The sequence below is a fragment of the Papaver somniferum genome, chromosome 7 (genome assembly GCF_003573695.1).
Source record: "Papaver somniferum cultivar HN1 chromosome 7, ASM357369v1, whole genome shotgun sequence".
Taxonomy (NCBI): Eukaryota; Viridiplantae; Streptophyta; class Magnoliopsida; order Ranunculales; family Papaveraceae; genus Papaver; species Papaver somniferum.
The window spans coordinates 215032267-215053789 of NC_039364.1; the positions used below are offsets into that span (position 1 = coordinate 215032267).

The 21523-nt window shown below is 36.6% G+C and overlaps 1 pseudogene; it reads left to right on the plus strand.

Annotated features, from left to right (window-relative positions):
- The first annotated feature begins 17970 nt into the window (after positions 1 to 17970).
- On the plus strand, positions 17971 to 21118 carry LOC113295924 (annotated as a pseudogene).
- Positions 21119 to 21523: the final 405 nt, after the last annotated feature.

The following is a 21523-nucleotide window of genomic DNA, read 5'->3' on the forward strand; positions in this document are numbered from 1 at the left end:
CAGTACAATCAATCACAAGCACTAGTGAGCACTGAATTCTCCCATTGCTCAATCAAATCAGTGCACTAAGGCTTCTAACCTAACATTCCACTACCTAACAGTCCACTAAAGCTTCATCTGAGCCTCAGCTAATGAGAACATGAGAGAACAGATGGAACAACACATGATTAACAGGAACAACACAAAAACATCACATTAACAACAACAACAACAGGATATTAAAACAGGGAACATTACACAAAAACAGGGAACATCACATTAACAACAGGGAACATTACACAAAACAGAACATGAATATATGCAGAACATCAAAGTTCTGGACACTGGCTATTCCAGCATAAGTTTTACAACATACACACAAGGCTATTTATACCCAAATCCCTAAATTATACAATTAGGGTTTCTACCCAAAAAATCCCCAAATTGAAAACAGTACAATTAGGGTTTGGTTTTACCTAATTCACCTAATTCAACCATACCCATATCCCTATTCTAGCTTCCCTATGCTCTCCCTAACAGAAACTTAGGGTTCTTTAATAAATTCCCCCAAATCAGAAAATTTAGGGTTTGGTAATTCTTACCCATATTGATGTGATTTGACGAGTTTGTCTTCGACCCATTCTTCCCCTTGGTCCTCTGCTCCATTCCCATGCTTCTATTTATTCTCTAGCCCTAGCTATTGTACCAATTTCTTTCCTAGGGTTTCTGAGAAAGAAAAGAAAAGAAATTGGTAGGATAGATGGCTAGAAGATGGGGGTGATGATGTTTGAGCAGGTGGAGTTGGTGGCTTGGCTGTGGCAGAATAGGTGGTGGCGTACATGGTGTTGCAGTTGCAGCTCTGCAACTGTCGGGTGGAGGAGAAGAAGAAAGAAAGAGGAGAAGAATGGGTCGACAGTTTAGGGTATAGGGTATCCGTTTTTAGGGTGTTGAGCGAGCGCATCAAAGTTATATGTTGGCGAAGCTGAGCCACTGGAATCGAAGCTGGTAGGTGAATCGGAAGGCTCCGCCTGAAGAGGCTGGTAGCGACCGTCGGATGTCTTGATACAACGAAGTTAACGGCTCTAGATGGGGTTAGGTGTTGAAGTGTTAAGCGGAAGTATCGAGATTTGATGCGCAGGCAAAGAAGCGACTGTAGGATCTAAATGTGATCTAATCTGAAGGCTTGGAATTTAGGCACTATGGTGTTTTGCAGGGACTTCAGATTTTGATGCACGATGAAGAAGCGACCATTGGATGATGATATGGATCCAATCTAACGGCTGAGAATGGAGGCGGGTATGGATATAGAAAATGGGTTTGGGTAAGGGTTTTGGGCCTTGGGTATGGCAAGCCCATATCTTCTTTAAGAACAATTCTTCCTTCTTGAGCCCATTCCTAGCTTTTTGGTCTTGTGCGCACCATTCTTTGCGGCTTCCTTGCGTAATTTCTTCCGGCTTTTCACTACTCTTCAGCTCTTTTCTGCTCCGCAAGTCATCCAGACTTTATTTATTACCTAAAAATGCAAAATTAAGTAAGAAAAATATTTATTCTTGAAAACAATGAAAATACAGAATATGGGATAAAATGTAGAATTACTGCACAAAAGATGAGTTAAATGCCAACAAAAAGGGATAAATATATACAATATTAGGCACTCATCAGTGAGCTCTTCCACAAATTGGAATACATGTGATTTTATTTGCAATGTATCTTCTTAAAAAAATGACTCTTAATAGTCGAGCATGTGGATTGCATCCCACATAACATTTCAAATTTGGGATGATACAGGTGTATCCGTACTTCTTTAGGGAACTTAGTTAACCTCAAGCTAAGTTGAGGGAAGAATCCTATTCTAGGCAGGAATCCTTGTTTAGGCAGAATTCCTAGTTAGGGAAGAGTTTTGCTTTAGGAAACACTCTTAGTTTAGGAAATAGATTCCTAATAGAAGTCATTGGTCGGCTGAGTACGATGAAGGCTATAAATAGAGGGCTTTGGCTAACATCTAAGGACACACAGATATTAGGTACAGAAAACCTAGAGAAGGCTTGCGACAATGTGCAAGCTTAGCAAACAGTTTAAGGTTAATCCACTGTTAGAGAAGATTGTGAGCGTAACAAAGAGAGAATTGTAATCGTTTTCTTGTTCATAATCTAGAGAAAATATATTTCTTCGAATCATTACTTGTGTTCTGTTTTCTAAGTTTCTCGTCTATTATTATTCTGAATTCCGCCTTTATAGTAATAGCTACCAAGGTACAGAGATCATACGTACCAAGTTGGTATCAGAGCAAGGTTAGTTTCTAGTGTAAATCCCTGCGGTTTATGGTTTTCACTAGATCTATATACATAAAGCTTGGTGAGGTACTCGAGAAGCTAGAAGACGTTAAGAAAACAAGGGGATCAAGGATGACAAAGTCAGATGATGATCCTAAGCAAAGCGAACCACAAACTATGGAAGAAAAGGTGGCTACGCTGCAAACAGACATGAAGTCGATTCAAACCACCCTTGCAGAATTGACTGAATGTATTCGTTCTCATACACCCAAGCCGAAGGCGAAGAAAAAGATTATACCTTCACCTGTAGCTTCGGAAGAAGAGGATGAGGATGATGATGAAGAAGAAGAGGAAGAAGAAGAAGAAGAAGATGAGGATGAGAAGAAGAAAAATGATTGTCTTAAAAGTCATACATCAACTAAACCTCATGGTAAGAGTCTGAAAATTGATTTTCGTGTTGATATTCCACTTTACGATGGAAGTGTCGATGTAGAAAAATTGGATGACTGGATTGAACGTCTAGAGACATATTTTTATTTCTTTGAATATGGTTCAAAGGAATAGATTGCTTTCGCGGCATTAAAGCTACAAAAGCATGCTATAACCTGGTGGAAAGCTTATCAAAGATAAAACCTAGGTAAGGGAGCATTGTCGTGGAAAAGATTCAAGGCAGTTGTAAGGAAACAGTTTTATCCGGTTGGCTACCTTGAGGAGAGATGGTTCAAGTGGTACAACTTGAAGCAGACTTACAACCAAACCGTGCAAGAATATACTTTGGAATTTCAGAATCAAGCTATGGTTTTGGATTTAGACTTGGAAGATCATGCTATCTATATGAAGTATATTTCCAGGTTCCATGAGTATATACGGAAGGAGTTGAAGATGTTTTCGGTAGATATTATCTCTGAAGCAAGTATAAAAGCTAATGCCATTGAAGGCAGGCTTAAGAAATATGATTCAAATGGAAATACTAAGGCGAAATCTGGAGGTACCACTGTGAAGGTGAAAGGACCAAATAAGAAGGGAAGTCTAGTGACAAGGAAAGTTTGACTTGCACTCATTACAAGCAAACAGGTCACGTAGTCGACAAGTGTTGGGTTAAGAACCCTCATCTAAAGCCTAAACGGTTGCAGAGGAAAGAAGCCAAGAAGGCATCACTAGTCACTCAAAATCCAAAAGAAGTCCACGGACTAACGGAACCCAATTCAAAGCTTTCTCTTATGACAGGGGCAAAAGAAAGACCTTCAAAAGATGATCTTAGGAAGAGACTCTTCACAGTGAAGATGCAAGTCAAAACATCACTAGTTGATGCTGTTATTGACCCAGGAAGTCAGAAGAACTTACTTTCAAATTCTTTGGTGCAGAAGTTAGGATTGAAGACTATCAAACATCCAAGACCATACCCTTTAGGATGGATTCAAAAGGAAGGAGGCTTACAAGTTTCACAAAAATGCACGTTCAAATTTGCCCTAGATGAGTCATATATTGACGAAGTTACATGCGATGTAGTTCCTTTGGGTGTCTGTCAGGTAGTACTAGGTAGTCCTTACCTATGGGATAGAGATGCAACTCTACACAGGAGGGAACAAAAGTATACCTTTACCAAAGATGGGGAAAGTTTTGTGATTCGGGATATAGATTTTCCTCTTGATGGAGCAATCTTAATCACATCCACTCAGGCTAAGCGGTTGGTGAATGCTAGCACAAAGTTCATTCTCCTTATGATCCGTTCTCTTGAGGAGAAGCCGAGTAGAATTTGTTTGGAAGCCTTGTCTGCATAACAAGAAGATGACCTAGAAAGGTTGAAGTTGAAGTACAAGGATTTATTTTCGGATGTCACGGGATTACCGCCAAAGAGGAGTGTGGAGCATGAGATCATGTTGACCAGGGAGGGTTCTCTACCTAATGTAGGTATTTATCGCACGACCGTAGAGGAATCCAATGAGATCAAGAAACAAGTCCAGGAACTTCTAGAATTAGGAATGATAGTGCCAAGTGCTTCACCTTGTGGATCAGCGGTGTTGTTGGTACCAAAGAAAGATGGAGGATGGCGTATGTGTATTGATTATAGAGCATTAAACAAGATCACAATCAAGAATCGTTACCCTCTACCTAGGGTAGACGACATGATGGATGAGTTGGAAAAAGCTCGAGTCTTTACAAAATTGGATTTCAAATTCGGATACCACCAGATGAGAGTTCGAGAAGATGATACATGGAAGACTTCTTTCAAAACCAAACAAGGCTTGTTCGAATGGTTGGTGATTCCTTTTGGTTTTTGTAATGCTCCAGCGACGTTTATGCGTTTGATGAATGATTTGTTACGACCTTTTATTGAAGATTTTGTGATTGTGTATTTTGGTAATATCCTTATATACAACAGAACTTGGGAAGAGCATCTTGTTCACGTTGAGAAGGTGTTTAAAGTGTTACATGAAGGCCAACTGAAGTTGAACGTAAAGAAGTGTGAGTTTGGGAAGGAGGAGTTAGTATATCTCGGATTCATTGTTGGTGGTGGACAACGGAAGATTGATCAAAGGAAGGTTGAAGTGATCACTAAGTGGCCTAGACCTAGTACTGTAACTGAAATCAGGAGTTTCTTAGGAGCTTGCACCTACTTGCGTAAGTTTATCCGGCATTTTTTAAATATTGCAGGACCATTACATGGTTTGACGGGAGCTAAGGCAAACTTTGAATGGCAGCAAACCCATGAAGACACTTTTCAGTTACTAAAAATGAAGATTTCAGAAGCACCAGTGTTGGCATTACCTAACTTACAGCGTACTTTTGAAGTTGAGACTGACACTTCTAACTATGCATTGGGAGGAGTGTTGTTACAGGATGGTAAACCAGTGGAGTACCATTCAGAATTGTTCTCAGGTGCTATTAAAAACTACGCACCTTACGACAAAGAATTTTATGCTTTATATCAATGTATCAAGCATTGGCGAGTGTATCTCTTAGGTAAAGAAGTAGTGGTACATTCATATCACAAACCATTGGAGTATCTACATGCACAGACGAAACTACAACAAGCCCGACACATGAAGTGGATGTCTTACTTGATGAGTTTCAATATTCTCATCAGGTACAAGAAGGGAGTAACAAACAAGTTGGCAGATATGTTATCTCGACCTCTAATTCGAGCATTAATATTGGCCATGAGAATTCAGCCAATTGTTCCTCAAGAGTTTACCATATCTACAGTTTGCTTTCAATAGAGCAGTTCACAGTTCTTCGGGAAAATATCCTTTCGAGACGTGCTATGGTTACTTACCACCTAGCCCTTTTGATCTAGTATTTTATAGTGACACCTCTATGTGGGGGAAAGGAAGGAAGTGAACGACAAAAGGAACAAACGTTCTTGGAGAAGATATCTCAGATTCATGCAACTGTTGAAGCACAATTAAAGAAGTCACAAGCCAGATACAAAGCAAAGCATGACAAGCATCTTGTGCCTTGTAATTTCGGTGTTGGTGATTTGGTATGGTTAAAGTTAGGTAAGGAACGACTGAAGGGGGAAGGTAAGAAGTTCAAGCCATTGAGGTATGGACCATTTCGTATACTCGATCAGATTGGTGACAATGCCTTTCGTCTAGATTTACCACCTTATCTAGGAATGTACTCGGTTATAAATGCTGAATACTTGAAGTTGTTTGAACTACCATTACTTGATGATGACGGCGACGACACTATGATCTTACCACGAGTAGAAGACTTATGGTTTGATAGAGAGGAACCACTCAAGGAAGACTGCATATTGGAGCGAAGAGTGAATAAAACACGACAAAGAGAGAAAGAAGATTTTCTAATTGGATTTAAAGGTCAAGTTCCTAGCAAGGCCAAGTGGTTTAACAAAGAAAAAGGGACTCTCGAGTTCCCTAACCTTCATTTTTAACTCTCACAGGAGTTCAAGTTCTTAAAAGGGGGGACCCATGATACATGTGTATCCGTACTCCTTTAGGGAACTTAGTTAACCTCAAGCTAAGTTGAGGGAAGAATCCTATTCTAGGCAGGAATCCTTGTTTAGGCAGAATTCCTAGTTAGGGAAGAGTTTTGTTTTAGGAAATACTCTTAGTTTAGGAAATAGATTCCTAATAGAAATCCTTGGTCGGCTGAGTACGATGAAGGCTATAAATAGAGGGATTTGGCTAAAAGCTAAGGACACACAGATATTAGGTACAGAAAACCTAGAGAAAGCTTAGAAAACAGTTTAAGGTTAATCCACTGTTAGAGAAGATTGTGAGCGTAACAAATAGAGAATTGTAATCGTTTTCTTATTCATAATCTAGAGAAGATATATTTCTTCGAATCATTACTTGTGTTCTGTTTTCTAAGTTTCTCGTCTATTATTATTCTGAATTCCTCCTTTATAGTAATAGCTACCAAGGTACACAGATCATACATACCATGGGAAGAGAATATCAAGTACACAATAATGTTGCTCAAGTACTTCTAAACCCCAAATAAATACATTGGAATTGAGTTGGTACAACCAATTGAACAAAAGATAAACATCATTCAATGATAGCCAATATCTTTTCAAGAGAACAAAATAATGTTAAGACCAAAATTCTTAATGATCGAGATCAATAATTATAATTTAAATTAATCGTTTATATAATGTAGACTTATTTTAAGAAAAGTAAAAATATATTAGGCATGTTCAACAAACAAATAAATAAGCCCAGCAAGTACTCAGTGTAAAAGCCCACGTTGGTTACATACCTCAAGCTTTGGTTCCTGCTATATACACACAAAATGGGAACAACCTTGATCACGCACCGTCCACATCTGGAACTAGAACTGGTTGGGGTGGAACTAGAGCGGAACGATTTGGGGTGGACATTTTTCCCTTTCACCGTTTTCACATAATCACGCGGCCGTGAACTGGCAGGTTTTTTGTTTTTTTTCCGAATGAAATTCTTTCTCATTGGAAAGTGAACAGATCAACCCTCGCACATTAACACGGACATGTGATTAGATACATGGTACAGTGAAGGAAATCGGACAGTAATTATCTACCTTATCAAGTAGTGGTATTGTACGTTAAAATTAATCAAGACCAACAGTGAAGTGTATGATAATCTATTCATCTTTTCTATTATTTAAATCAGGAAAAACATGGAGACAGGCAAGATGATGAGAGGAAACGAAAAATCAACCAACAATGATATCGCACATAACCATCTATTGAAAAATGTTCAACCATGGTTTCACTAAATCCAAAACTAACCCAACCTAGCAATATGACATCAGATCAAGCCATAACAACATTACTGACCTATGCAATCATGTATTGGAAAATTAATATATTAAACATTAAAATATTATATAATAAGGCCTATGCAAACTTGAATGGTGGAGTGAAGGATGTTTACATTTTTAACTAAAAACATTTAACAGGAAGAAGAAAACGGACAAGCATGCGCATCAACCATCTCAAAATAAATAAATAAAAAACGGACAAGCATATAAACACACTACACACAGATAAAAACTAAACCAAACAATTACTATTATTGAATTTTATTTTATTTTTAAAAGAAAAATACATGTGAACTAGACTATTGGCAGACACAAATATATGCTCACTACAGGACAAAAAAAAGAAACATGTCAATCGTTATGGCATCGATTTCAAGATGTAAATTATGGTTAGTGTCCCCAAAAATAGACATCAGACAAAATCTTTCACAGCATAAAATTTTTTTTTTCTTCCAGACCTTGAATATAAAACCAAAATGCAGACAAACTCTTGACGATTAATACATGGCCGATAACAAAAGTATGGATCACATATTTCTACAAGGAAAAGTAATTGAAAAAGGAATGGTTTGTATGATAATACCTTTGATGTCTTTGATTCAAAGAAGCAAAAAGTATAGATCGAGTGGATAGCTCGGCTAATTTAGCACCGTGAATTTATATCAACCAAACTTAGGGGACAAAAAGTTTCCAGCGAACAGAGGCATCTCAGATTTACATTTCCTTTGCTCATTCCATCTTTCACCAGGTTCACCGGTTTAGATTTCCTTTGGCATTAGTACAAATCAAACAGATTTCCTTTAAAACCATGAATTAAATCAAATCTACCGAATTAAATCCAATCAAATCAAATATGTGACGATCAATCAATGGAAGAGGAGCACTTAGCTTGACATGATTCTGTAACTGGGACGATGTAGATCCGAGCATCATTTTTTTTTCGAACAACTTGTATTTATCATCCATGTAGAAAAAAAAATCAACCAATCTCGCTCTACCGTATAGCATCCTGCATGATAACGTGTTTGAGGACAATTAAAGATGAAACCTGTAGAGATAAGAGGAAGAAGAAGAAGAATCTTATAAGGGGATTAGAATAGAACCATTACATAGTTTCCTTTATATACAATTCTAGGAATCTAGATGGACCGCACATCCATTGGTCGTAGGCCCTGCAACAGTTATCATTATGAATATTGGTATTATTAAGATTTTTGTAATCAAAAGCTTAGGAAAAAAAGTTAGAATGTATAAGGCTAAGGAGAAGAAGAAAGAGATTGACCTAGAGATTTTTAGAGAAGAAATCAAGTGGAGTTGGTAGCAATTGAGAGGTAGAATGCGAAATTCTTTCTTTTTTTAGGTGTTTTTCCTTGGTGTTTAATTTATGTGATTTTGTATTGTTATGATTCAGTAATTTATTTGAATAAATATATACCTCTTGTTGATGATCAGGCTTACCTTATTGATAGAAAACATGATTAGGTATCTCTTATTAAACTTGAGAATTTTCCAATGTAAATTCACCGTTGAATGTTTGATTTAATATGGATGATGATTTCTGAAAATTCTGGACAGACTCGCTTTTCTGTAGTTTTGATGTTCTTAGGCAGTCTTAATGATATTAAAATGACTTAAGGTCTGAACAAAAGTTGTAGATAAATGTATCATCTTTCATTGTGCTTTGGGTTTTCTTAATTTAAGACTAATATGAATTTATGGTGAATATTTTGGTATAATGATGTTATCTGTCTAGATTTTGTAATGCGTTTGTAAAATCAATATCTTTTGATTGAGCCGTTATTTTGATGTGAAATTTGGATATGTTATACATGATGGTGTTAGGAATGCGCACTAAAATTTTGAGGTAGATCGGACAAAGTTATCACCTGAAACACATGATATAAAATGTCTGCAGTTAGTGTGTTTGATTAAATGCTTGAATGAAATTCATGTTGTTAAGCCATGGTTGCTTGTGTTTTTTTTTGAAAATGATTTATAAAAGAAAATGAGTTCATGTTTTACCGTTATATGGAAAATGTTTCATGCTAACGGCGGGTAATGATCCCCGAGAGTTAAATGGGTAATGATCCCCATGGGAACTTGTGTTTCCCGACCATCGATGGCGGCTGTCCGTGCCGATAAACGATAGGTGGTGTACGAACCAAGGTTTTCGTACTGTGAATGAAATGGGTAATGATCCCCGAGAGCAAATGGGTATGATCCCCATAGGAACTTTTGTTCCTGACCATCGATGGAGGCTGTCCGTGCCGATAAACGATAGGTGGGTGTACGAACCAAAGTTTTCGTACTGTGAACTCATGGTTTGAGGTGACTTATAAATATGTGAATAATGTGTTCGGAATCTAAATTAAATGAATTTTTGGAAACATAATCGGCATTATGAACTCATTTGTGAAATTCAAATGGAGGAATTGTTGTTGTGAATTGATGAGTTGGATCTTAAGTGGATGATATGATAAATGATTTGTTGATAATAATATAATGTTGAGAATTCATGGCTTGTTGGCGACAATATTAATTTGTGAATCGTGTGTTTAAATCTCTATTGAATTATTAGTGAAAACCTTATTGGTTTTATGAACTCAAGCATTGAAATACGAATTGAAGTATTTGTAGGAAACATTAATAGTATTGTAAACTCACGTGCGAAATCTATTTCAATGAATTGTTGAACTCAAGTGTGAACTTAAATGGATGAATTGTGAATTGATGTATTAAATCCAAAATGGATGATTAGTTGACAAAAATAATGGTATTATGAACTCATGTTTGGTTGGTGACAACGTTAATATGTGAATGATGTGTTGAAACTTAAATGGATGATTTGTTGATAATAATATTAATGTTATGAAATCGTAGACTGAATTCTAAATTGGATAATTTATCGAAAATATATTGTTGCTATTGTGATTCTTGAATATATCATGGATTCGTTGAAGTTGTACCATGTTCTTGTCATATTTTTTTCTTTGATAAGAATGATTATGTTTTCGCATCTTTAGAGAATTGGTAATGCATTATACTGAGCTATCATCTCACCCCAATTGACATCCTTGCAGATTTATTAGAGTCGCGCAGTGGAAACTAGGATTGAGTAGCTTAGTGATTTGAATCTTTTCATTGTATTGATTGAAATGTAATTTGAAATAATAAGTTTGCTGGAAATGTTGTTACAAATGATTAGCAAATTCATATTAGAAAGGCTAAATTATATTTGTTGTAAAAAAAAAAAGATTAACTAAGAGAAATATATATATATATATATATATATATATATATATATATATATATATATATGTCTTTTTCCGACCCGTAACGCTTCGAGTTCGGATCTGCATATGAATTTGACCCTGTTTCGGAACTCGAAGTGTTACAAGGTTAGCCGTGATGCAACTCATTTATTACCGATGGTTGTCAAATTTAATTTCTATCTCTACTACTAGTCTCTATCTCTACTGCTAGTCTTTGTTTTAGCTAATGTAGGAGTTGAACGTCAAGTCAAGGGCCTGTAGCTACCTTCTTCAATTCTTCGGATAACTACCTTCTTCAACTCTCCTTAGATTTACAACCAAAGGGGCATATGCCATTTATTTGGGGCTATCAATTTTTTTTCCCAACTCTACCAAAAGGCTATGGGGTGCCAAATTTAACAAAAAATCTAATTTAACCTGGCCAAATTGGGGTATACCCAGATTAATTATGGTATACCAATTTTAAACTCATCTAAGGTAATGTGTTAAGGGGTGTCTAAAAGATGTTAAAAGACCAAATTGTCCTAACTATTTTCAGCCAAATTTAAACCATGCCGCCTAAAACCTAAAACCCAATCTCAAATCCCTTATGATTCAACATTTTTGCTAAAAGTCGGCAGTGTATTTTTTGTCGACCTTGTCGATCTTGAGGACTTTTCATCTCTGAGATTAACTCATCTTCTTTCCTATTTAAAAAAAATATATCTTTTATTTTTTGAGAACGATACAAAAAGCAAACTCGTGAAATATACATATTAATACAAGGCTAAAAAAAGTGTAACTGTTATTTCGCCTACCTAGTTTGAGGCCTAGGCATTTTATTTGAGGTCTGCCTCAATGAGACAGAAACAGACGTTTAGAAGTAAAATGGAAAATTTCTTATCCAACTATTTTACTTAATGAATAATTTGCCCCTGATTGATTCGCGTTATTTCGGGTGATTAATTGTAGTTTAATCATGTTAACCTAAAAATCAATTAATCTCAAATAATCATCAAAACATGAAAAAAATCTGAACCCAGAATCGGTATACGTTCTTGCACTTGTAAACCGATTCTAAGAATCGGTTTTTAAGACTTTGAACAGAGGTTGATTGTAAGAATGAAGAGTTTTTCTGTGATTTTTTTTTACTACAATCAGTTTACATAAATGCCCAATAAACAGATTGTAAATCTGAGTATTTCTTCGACTGTTTTGCTCATAATTTCTTCGTTCGATGTCGGAATGACCTCATTCTTTTTGCGTTCACGTGCTCTATAATATAAAGATAAAAAATTTCAGGGTTTGTGCAAAAATTCAAACATGGGTAATGAATCGGTTGATATATGCATTAACGTATACCGATTGTGGTTGATGTTCATCACATCAACCCAGAATCGGTTTATGTAGGTGTACCATACTTACTGATTTTGGGGAAAATCAACAACAATCGGTTTATGTTAATGTCTATATCAACCGATTCTAGTTGAGTTTAAGAAAATTTTAATGAGAGATTTCAGAGATTCATAGTTAAATCGTTGATGAATCCCTCTTAAAAAGAACGGATTAAAAGGATGCAACACCCCGTGTTTTTAGCATGGCACATGCCAAAAGATGCGTCATTTTCTTGTGATAAAGCTTCATCCAAAGCTTCTGTTGCGTTGGAAAAGGAAGATTGGCCCCTGGACAATGCGTTGAAAATGTTCAGCCAACATGGATGCACATCGGGTTGGCAGCGGACATCCAACATGCCTGGACATCGGGTTGGTAGTGGACAACCAACATGGCCGGGTATATGGCAACGACCATGAATAGTAAAAGTGGGGAGTTGATGAATGATTTTTCTTCCCCTAATCAAAGTTGTAAAAATGTTAAGTTAACATATATAGGGAGGGGTACTTGGTTGAAGGTGCATATACAGACCATGCACCAAGTGAGATAGCCTTAGATATGTACAACCATCACGGCTGGACATTGGAGTGGCCTATGGGCCAAAGACGGAAGTATAACCATCACGGCCCTTCATGGGACATGGCTCAGTAAATGTTCAGCCGTCATGGCCGGACATTGAAACTGGCCTGTGAGCCAGAATTGAATGTACAGCCATTACGGCCGTACATCGCAGTTGGCTAGAATGGTAAGGTGCATCCATCATGGTCTGGGGAGTTGATGAATGATTTTTTCTCCCCCAATTTGAGTTCTAAAAATGTCAAATTAACTTATATAGAGAGGGGTAGTTGGTTGATGGTGCATATGCGGACTATGTACCAAGTAAGCTTCATAGATTAGGCGGAAGAGTATAAATGATGCCTAAGGATCATTTATAGTTGTGTAGCCTCACGAAGAGGGAATTTGATGCTTAGGCATCCTTATGCCATATTGCGGACCAAACATGCATCACTTGGATGCATTTTGACGGAACGACCTATACGGACTAGGCCATTACCTTTATTGCTTGGCCACGGCCTCGCAAACGAGTTGGGTTACGTTTATGTCCATTCGATGATGAACTACGGTCTGTGCTTTATCCATTTAGAGTAGGGAAGGGTATGTAGGAAGCCACAATGAGTTGTAGCATTGCCGGTCCAGCACTCTGTCGCTCATATCATCTAATTGGGAGATGATTGCGACATTTTGGCCCCTCATATCATCTAAGCTCAGTAGATCGACGCAAGAGATGATTGTGGCCATACTTGATGAGGATTAGTTGCATGCCATCAAGTGGATGCTCATACTTGCTATCAAGTTACAAAGAGCAAGCTATAGCCTATCTGGATGGCTAAAAACCCGAATGTCGTAATTTAGCTCAAGAGGAGGCCATTTTGATGGGAAACGACCCAAAGATAAAGACATGTCGATCTATAGATCCACATGGTCACCAAAATTTAGCCAAAATTCATCGTTTAGGGCCTCAAAAAGCCGTTTTTGCCGTATTGAGAAAGTTTTTGTTTCCTTGATAAACCCTTTGCGGAACAAGGGTAAGTTGGAACGGTGTGGAAGCTAAGTTATCTGCATCATGATCCATGAGCATTCCTGCGAGGGAAAATGGACGTGCATTTGCCCAGCCTTAAGGCCCGGATCGTAGCTTCATCATGGCGCACAGGGGAAATTACGGCCTGCGGGGCAACGCGCCAAAGGCGTAATTTTCCGGTCCGTCACAAAGGATTTGATTCAATCACTCGAATTGTTTGTTGCCGAGAAATATTATTTGAAAACCCGAAAAAATGGAGAATTGAATTGTTTTGTAATTATGTTTTAGTTTTTGATTATCATGGAAACTGAATTTTTTTTAGGTTTTTATTAAAAATTGTTAGTAAAAATGATTTAGTTTTTTTATTTGGTTTAGATGATTAGAATTATTAAGTTTGTAAGGTAAGCTAGTATTTTTAACACACTTTAGACACCCCTTATCCTTCTTTATTGGGTGGATGAAGAAATCTATAGGCCTCAAATACAAGCCTAACGCCTCAAACTAGGAAGGTTATTTCGGGGCTGATAGAATCGTAATAGAGATATCTTAGGGACATAAATAGATGAATTTACTCGAATAACTTTTCACATTATAAAAAATTCGATTTCACTTAGAAATTTTTATTTTATTTTCTCGTACATTCTTATCATAGCCGATTCTTTAATCTTCTTCAATTGATTAAGTTTGCTTCAAATAAAATAAATTGCATGTAGAATTGAAGACCAAAATACGCGAAATAAAGAACATATTATAATTTTCTGGTACGACTTACCCGACTTTCTCATGAAAGATTATTAGAGTTGGCTAAATTGTTTGAAATGCCAGTTTTACGTTTGTAATCGTCTAAGTTTTAGTTGGAAAATATGTTTTGGTTTTGGTTTCTCGAAAATCATTAGCAAAAATAAAAGTAACAAAGCAAGAGTTAAAATACTTATCGAATTGGGTTGATCGAAGTGAGGATCACTCTTTCCTTAAAGACTAATACGTCCCAGCACACGATGCTTACGATTTTTCGGACGTAGCCTTCTAAGATACAACGATCACACCTTATGATACGGCATAGCGGAAACGATTTAGGATAAACCGACACATGGAGAATCCACTCCGATAAACGGGACCGGAGACATAGCTATAAGTAGACTAGAAATCAAGATTATAGTTTTGATCACCTAAACTTGACAAACAAGCTTGAGATAGCAACGCTTGCGAGTTCGACCGAGGAATGCTTTAAGTAGACTAGAAATCAAGACTATAGTTTTGATCACCTAAACTTGGCAAACAAGGTTGATATAGAAACGCTTACGAGTTCGACCGAGCAATGCTCTAACAATAAGGGTCACTCAAAATAGATCAAAGTATTGACGGGATCTTTATAACTGTTCGTAGATCGAAAGATAACTTGGATCATCCATTGTTAATATACTCCGTTATGTGCGTGATCGATCATAATTGGATTCAACTTTGTGTTATGCAGGTACAAAAGAAGGCAATTTAAAATTTGAAGACAAGAAGATTTCTCTTATTAGTTTTCGTATCTCGTAATTTATGCACACATCTTGATCGGATAGGATCCGACTTAGATCTGATTTATCTTTGATAGATTTAGATCATAAATTCGTTTAGATCGAAAACTATCATTTGGTGGTATTCTTCAATATCCGAATCAGATAGTTGTGAATCCGAATCTAAGTTATTGATTTGGATTGATCTTACCCAAAAAAGGAATTTATTAACTTAGATGGAAGAGCCTTTGTCGAAACTCAAGGAAATCTTTTTAAAAGATAATTGGAGTAATTACCAAACAGATTTGTTCCTTTACTGCTTGGAAAACGATCAAAAGGAGTTGAGTGCTTAAGACTTTACATCGATAAAGCAACTCAAGATAGTGATTTCTATATTGGGCTTCAAGTACGTGACCAATAGGTCGTAGACGCAGAGATACTGGGGGAACTAAGTAACTAGGGTTAAATTACTTGGTCTCAACTATACGAAGTTGGCTTTGTTCTTTGCATAACAGCTTAATTCTGAGAGTATTTGAAACTGGACTAGGTCCCGGGGTTTTTCTGCATTTGTGATTTCCTCGTTAAGAAAATCTTGCTATGTCATTTACTTTAATTCCACATTATAATTGTTTTATTATAATAAAGTAAATTACACTTGCACGTTAATTCATAATCACTTAACATTGAACCTATATTCAATCGGTTCTGAACCGTAACTATTGTCAAGTGAGTATCTTGGAGTTGTATTGTCTTAACTTAGTCTATAGACGATCACTCAAGATATCAAACTTATAGGTTGAAACGAAAAAATTATGGTGTACTTGGGTACCCTCGTCATTTCAGCTGCAGATAAATTCATGGATTTTATTTCTCATACAAAACAAAACAAATAAAAAAGTTAGGAAATAAAATATTAAAACTTTTATAATTTATAAAATAAATTAAAAAAAAAAGGCTAGAAAATAAAACATTACCACTTATATAAAATGGATTTCATTTCTTTTAAAGAAAAATCAATCTTAACTCTTAAGGTTGGGACGATGTTGTGCTGGTTATTACTTACGACCTGTTGCAAGATAAATATTCCTATACATTTATAAACATTAGCCCTAATATAATTTATAAACTACAAAAGCAACCATATATATTTGCTAAATTTTCTCATTTATCCCTAACTTAAAGGGTGCAGATGTCCAATAAATTTTTAGACTCGCATAATATGGGAATAAGTTAGGCTAATCATGGTATTCCAGTCCAGTTGGACAGGAAACTGACTCTCTATTTCATCCGGTTTGCTTAGAAAAAGACTCTTATATCTAAAATTGCGATGAGAAATGATAATATGTAAATAATTTAGGGAGCTACGACGTTCGTTCGAGGCTAGTTGTCTAGGAAACCGATTTTCATATTTATGATCTATAGTTTGGGTTTTTCGTGGCTACCGCTAGTTGGCCACAAAATATAGTGTATAAGTAGACTAGTCTTTTAGAGACTAATTTTCGTATTCGAAGTCAGTAATTTATATATATTTGTTTATCGTTTCCAGTAAAATTTTCAAAATTATCATTATAATCGATTTTTTAATTCCAAAAGTACAATAAATTACTTTTCAATAGAACCCTTCTAAAATATACCGTTAAGTTAGTTGTGAAAATCATATCATTACTTTAACCGACTATCATCTCAAACAAGAATTTTCTTAATAAATCTATAATTCAAAGTAACTATGGAAAAATAAAATTACAAGTGCAAAATTTTCACAGAAAAATAAATCAGTAAATTACAAATGTACAGATTATTTAATGAATATACACCCAAAATGTCTCCAATTTGACCGTGCCCACGCGAGATTGATATTGGTGCCCTAATTGCTTGCTGAGTTGGAATCCCATTCTAAGGATTCTTGCAGTTCTGGAAAATCCAGCTACAGAAGAACCAGGAACGGAGAGCTTTCCCCCCCACCCCCACCCTCCCCTTTACGCCTGAATCTTTGGTCTTAAGAATGAGTGATTTCCCTTCCACGACCCTTACTTCCCAATCTGAAAGTAAGCCTCCTCAGACCATACAAGGGCGCGACCGGCCCATGCAAAGGGTTTGGTTAAGATACGCCAGATTCCACCAAATATAAGCGTGGGGAGAAATGACAAGAAGATATTGGAACATTAATTTGGAAGAGATGATGGAAGCAAAAGTTCATTTTGGTCATGGTACTAGGAAATGGCTGCAGCATGAGCTGAATATGCGACAACAATCCAAGGGCGCATACCCAGACGAAAACTACTAACTTGGTGATGACCGATCTGACGGAACTGATGGGCCAGACAGACCGGATGCACCTGATCCCAGATCACTAACTTAGTTAACAAAACCAAGAGTTTCAACATACTATTCTGTCCACTTCTCCTAATCACCAGCTCAATCAAGATGACCAAGAAGACCGGCAGAGATAGCTTTTTTATAATCTCATTGCTAACTGTGAAATTAACCTCATACGGCTCAGCAATCGATCCTATGTAACTAAATAATATTTTTCACAAATTTATCCCATTTTTGTTTCTCGGGTTAACCTTGACCGTATTTACAGCAGTACCCACCCATGACCCACCCTATAAAATACCTCCAAACTTGCAAGACTTTATATCGTGCTTTCTTTCAAACTTGCTTTCTTTCTTTAACTTGCAGAAGGTAGTTTTTCTCTCTTCTCCGCTCTTCTCCACACACTCGCCATGGGGAAGTTTGTTATTCTGATTTTTGTGTTGGTTTCTTATGTTACATATGTATCTTCTCAACAAACAACAATCCCTGGAAGCCCTTTTGTTGCTAGCAATGTTACTTCTCCTCCTCCTCCTCTTGTTAATCCTGTGAAAATTCCCAAAAAAGAAGTTTTTCAGCTAGGGAAGACAGTTGTTTATGCAATAATCGGGGCAATAGCGTCTTCAATTGTATCTGCTATTGGGGGGATTTTGTGCATGAAGTATAAAAGGGGAATAAAACCAAATAATCAAGACTTGGAGATGGGCTATTTGGGTAGTCTAAGAAGACAATCAGTACCCATTATTCTCGATCAAACCATAAGAAATTCTACTGATTTTGAACCTGATCGATTTTCATACGAAATACCTCATTCTCATCCATATCCATATTATATAGAAGCACCTCCCGCAAGGTTTCAGTGAAGATTGTCTTTGAGATTTATTATGAGAATCACTTAGTTGTTTGTTATTTAAGAAGATGTTAGTATGTTTCAGTTAGTTTTAGTTTAAGAAGATGTCTTTGAGATTGATTCTCATCCTATTAAGAGTTTTAGTTTTAGTTAGTTGTTTGTTGTTTGGGCGCTTTAGTTGTTTTTTAGGGAATTATTTTGTCGGACTAGCTTACAATGTATGTAATCACCCATAATACAATTCTCTTTTTTTACTATTGAATCATAAGTCTCATTCTGTTTCTCTTTTTTCTTAAATTTTTTTCTCAAATCCATTGAAATAGCAAAAATTAAATTGAATTGGATATTTAAGAAGCGCTTTCTCTTCTAAATTAGTTTCACACATCTTATTAATTTTGTGGGATTTATCTTTCTTGATTTCCTTTTTGCTATTAGTAACCTGTGGAGAACTACTTCTGAAGAAAATAGGGAAATTGAACGCCTTGAAAAACCTATCTACAATGCTGTTCTCCAGGCAGCTGAAGTTCACCGACAGGTTGCACTTTTCTTCATTTAGGGATTTGCAGAATAGTTAAACATCATAATTCTTCTGTTTTGTATAATATGTAGAACAAAGATGTGGTACTGTTTCATGAAGTTACAGAAAATGTAAAATTGGTGAGTTGTTGTTGCAGGCATGGAGCTGGGGATGGATGCAATGGCACTGCAATGCAGGCTTGAATCCGTGCTGGTCTCGGTTTGTGTGGATGTTAAAATTGCAGGAAATGGGTTTTGATGTTGCTGAGTTTGAAGCAGGCAGAGATGCAGCTGAAATTATGAGTAAACAAGTCAGATACTGGAAGAAGAAGTTGTGTAAGGAGGGATGGCTAGTTGATACCAAGCAGCAAGGAGTTGCGGTTAGCAGAGATGAAATTGTAGGTGAAATCGCAGGTTAACTGAAGAATACAGTTCAATGATTGATATGTGTGAAACTTTGGAGAATAAAGTTCGTAAGTTAATTTCAGAGAATGTTCTGCAAGCAGGCATTGCCTTCCTTACAGGTTGCTCACTAAATTGGTAAATCCTTTTCCTTCCACCTTTTGATATACATTTCAATGCATGCTTTTTGTTTTAAGCTACATCGATTATTTTACAGGGTTGCAGCTCATTGGACTCCCAATTCTGGTGATAAGACTGTACTTCAGTATGATGATGTTATGAAGTTGGATTTTGGTACTCATGTGGATGGTATGACACAAATTTCTTTACTGGTCATGCTCCGCCTAATATTTTTACAAGTTTTTATTATGTGTCTTCTAAGTAGTAGGCTTAGCAACGTGAGTGTTGTTTTCCTGTCACTATGTATTAGATTTTAATAAGTAATAACTTATCTGAACTTTATTGTTTTACTTTGTTCAGGACATATAATCGACTGTGCATTCACAGTGGAATTTAATCCCATGTTTGATTCACTTCTGAAGACCACACAAGATGCAACAAATACTGGAGTGAAGGTAGTTTGTATTCCCTGCGCAGACTTACTGTCATAGTGTTGGCCTAAATCAATAGGGTTTTCATTGAAATTTTGTCTACTTAGCAGTTTAACATATAATGCCTCTTATTTTATCATTGTCACGCTGCAAAAATGTTGGTAATTCTAGAGGTACCAATGTGGAATGCTTGTTGGAATTTAAGTTTGTGGTTGGGTGTGTCCGTGTGGGTATGTTGGCCTATGGGAGTGCCATTTCTCTATTCTCACTCTTTAATCATCTCTTGCTTAGGAAGCTGGAATAGATGTACGCCTTTGTGATGTTGGTGTTGCAATCCAAGAGGTCATGGAGTCATATGAAGTGGAAATAATGGAAAGATATTCCCGAGTAAGATTTCTTATACCAGTTTTTTGTTTAGGAAAGTTAAGCTTTTTCTTTTTGTGTTGCTTTGTTTCTGTGGGAGTATTGTCATGTTTTTTTGTTAACCATCTGTGTATTTTTCTTTGCATAGTGAAAATTATTCGAAACTTGAATGGACATAGTATTGGAAGTTATCAGATTCATGCTGGTAAATCAGTTCCAATTATGAAAGGAGGAGAACAAACGAAAATGGAGGAGGGAGAATTCTTTGCAATAGAAACTTTTGGATCCACGGGTAACCTCTATTCTCTTGAGCCATGGTATTTAAAAAGTTAAGGTTTTTATCGTTGTTATTGACTAAAGCAAGCAAATCTATCTCTTAAAATCGCAGGGGAAGGGTATGTTAGATAAGATTTGGAATGCAGTCACTACATGAAAAATTTCGATGTTGGGAACAAACCACTAAGGCTACCTAGAGCGAAGCAACTGCTAGCAACTATCAACAAGAATTTCTCGACATTGGCATTCTGCAGACGTTACTTAGACCGAATTGGGGAATCTAAATACTTAATGGCATTAAAGAACCTTTGTGACAATGGCGTTGTTCAGGTACTCCTTGTTAACTTGGACAACTTCTTCATGTTTTTGGAAGGTTCTATTGGTGTATCCTTTCACTATCTTGTTTTTAATAAGAAATGAATTGAACATGACATGGTTTTTTCCTCTCTTTTTTCCCCCTTAAAGGATACCACTCTGAATTTTGTATTTGCTTCTGCCACAGTGAACATAACTCAGCAAATTTTGTTTCTTGTTCTGAAGGTGAGAACTTCTGGCTGCGAGCATCTCGAAACGGTTTCGCATTCAGCTCCCCCATCCGTTTAATTCCAATATTAGCACGGTTATGGCGCTTATTTCCAGAGTCATCCAAAGTCTTTAACACAAGAATAATTACTTAGTTTTCCAGCAAATAGCAAAAGTACTTATGGGGCATGAGGAAGAAGTCATCCATAAACTTCTTACCTCGATCAAAACTTTGTGTGGTTCCTGTAGATCACGGTTACTCTTGTGCTCTTTATCAATAAGGGTTCGATTCAAGGTACGCACACTATCCAATTCATAATCTTTCTCTTCCAATTATTTTCACAATTGATCCATCTCAGTTTGGAGTTGGGCTTTGTCTCCAATACTCACACCTCGAGTCAAGGTACGAAACACTGATTCCCTAAAAAGACATAGACCAAAATAAAAATGTGATTTTATCTTCCCAAGCTTAGTGCTGATCGATGT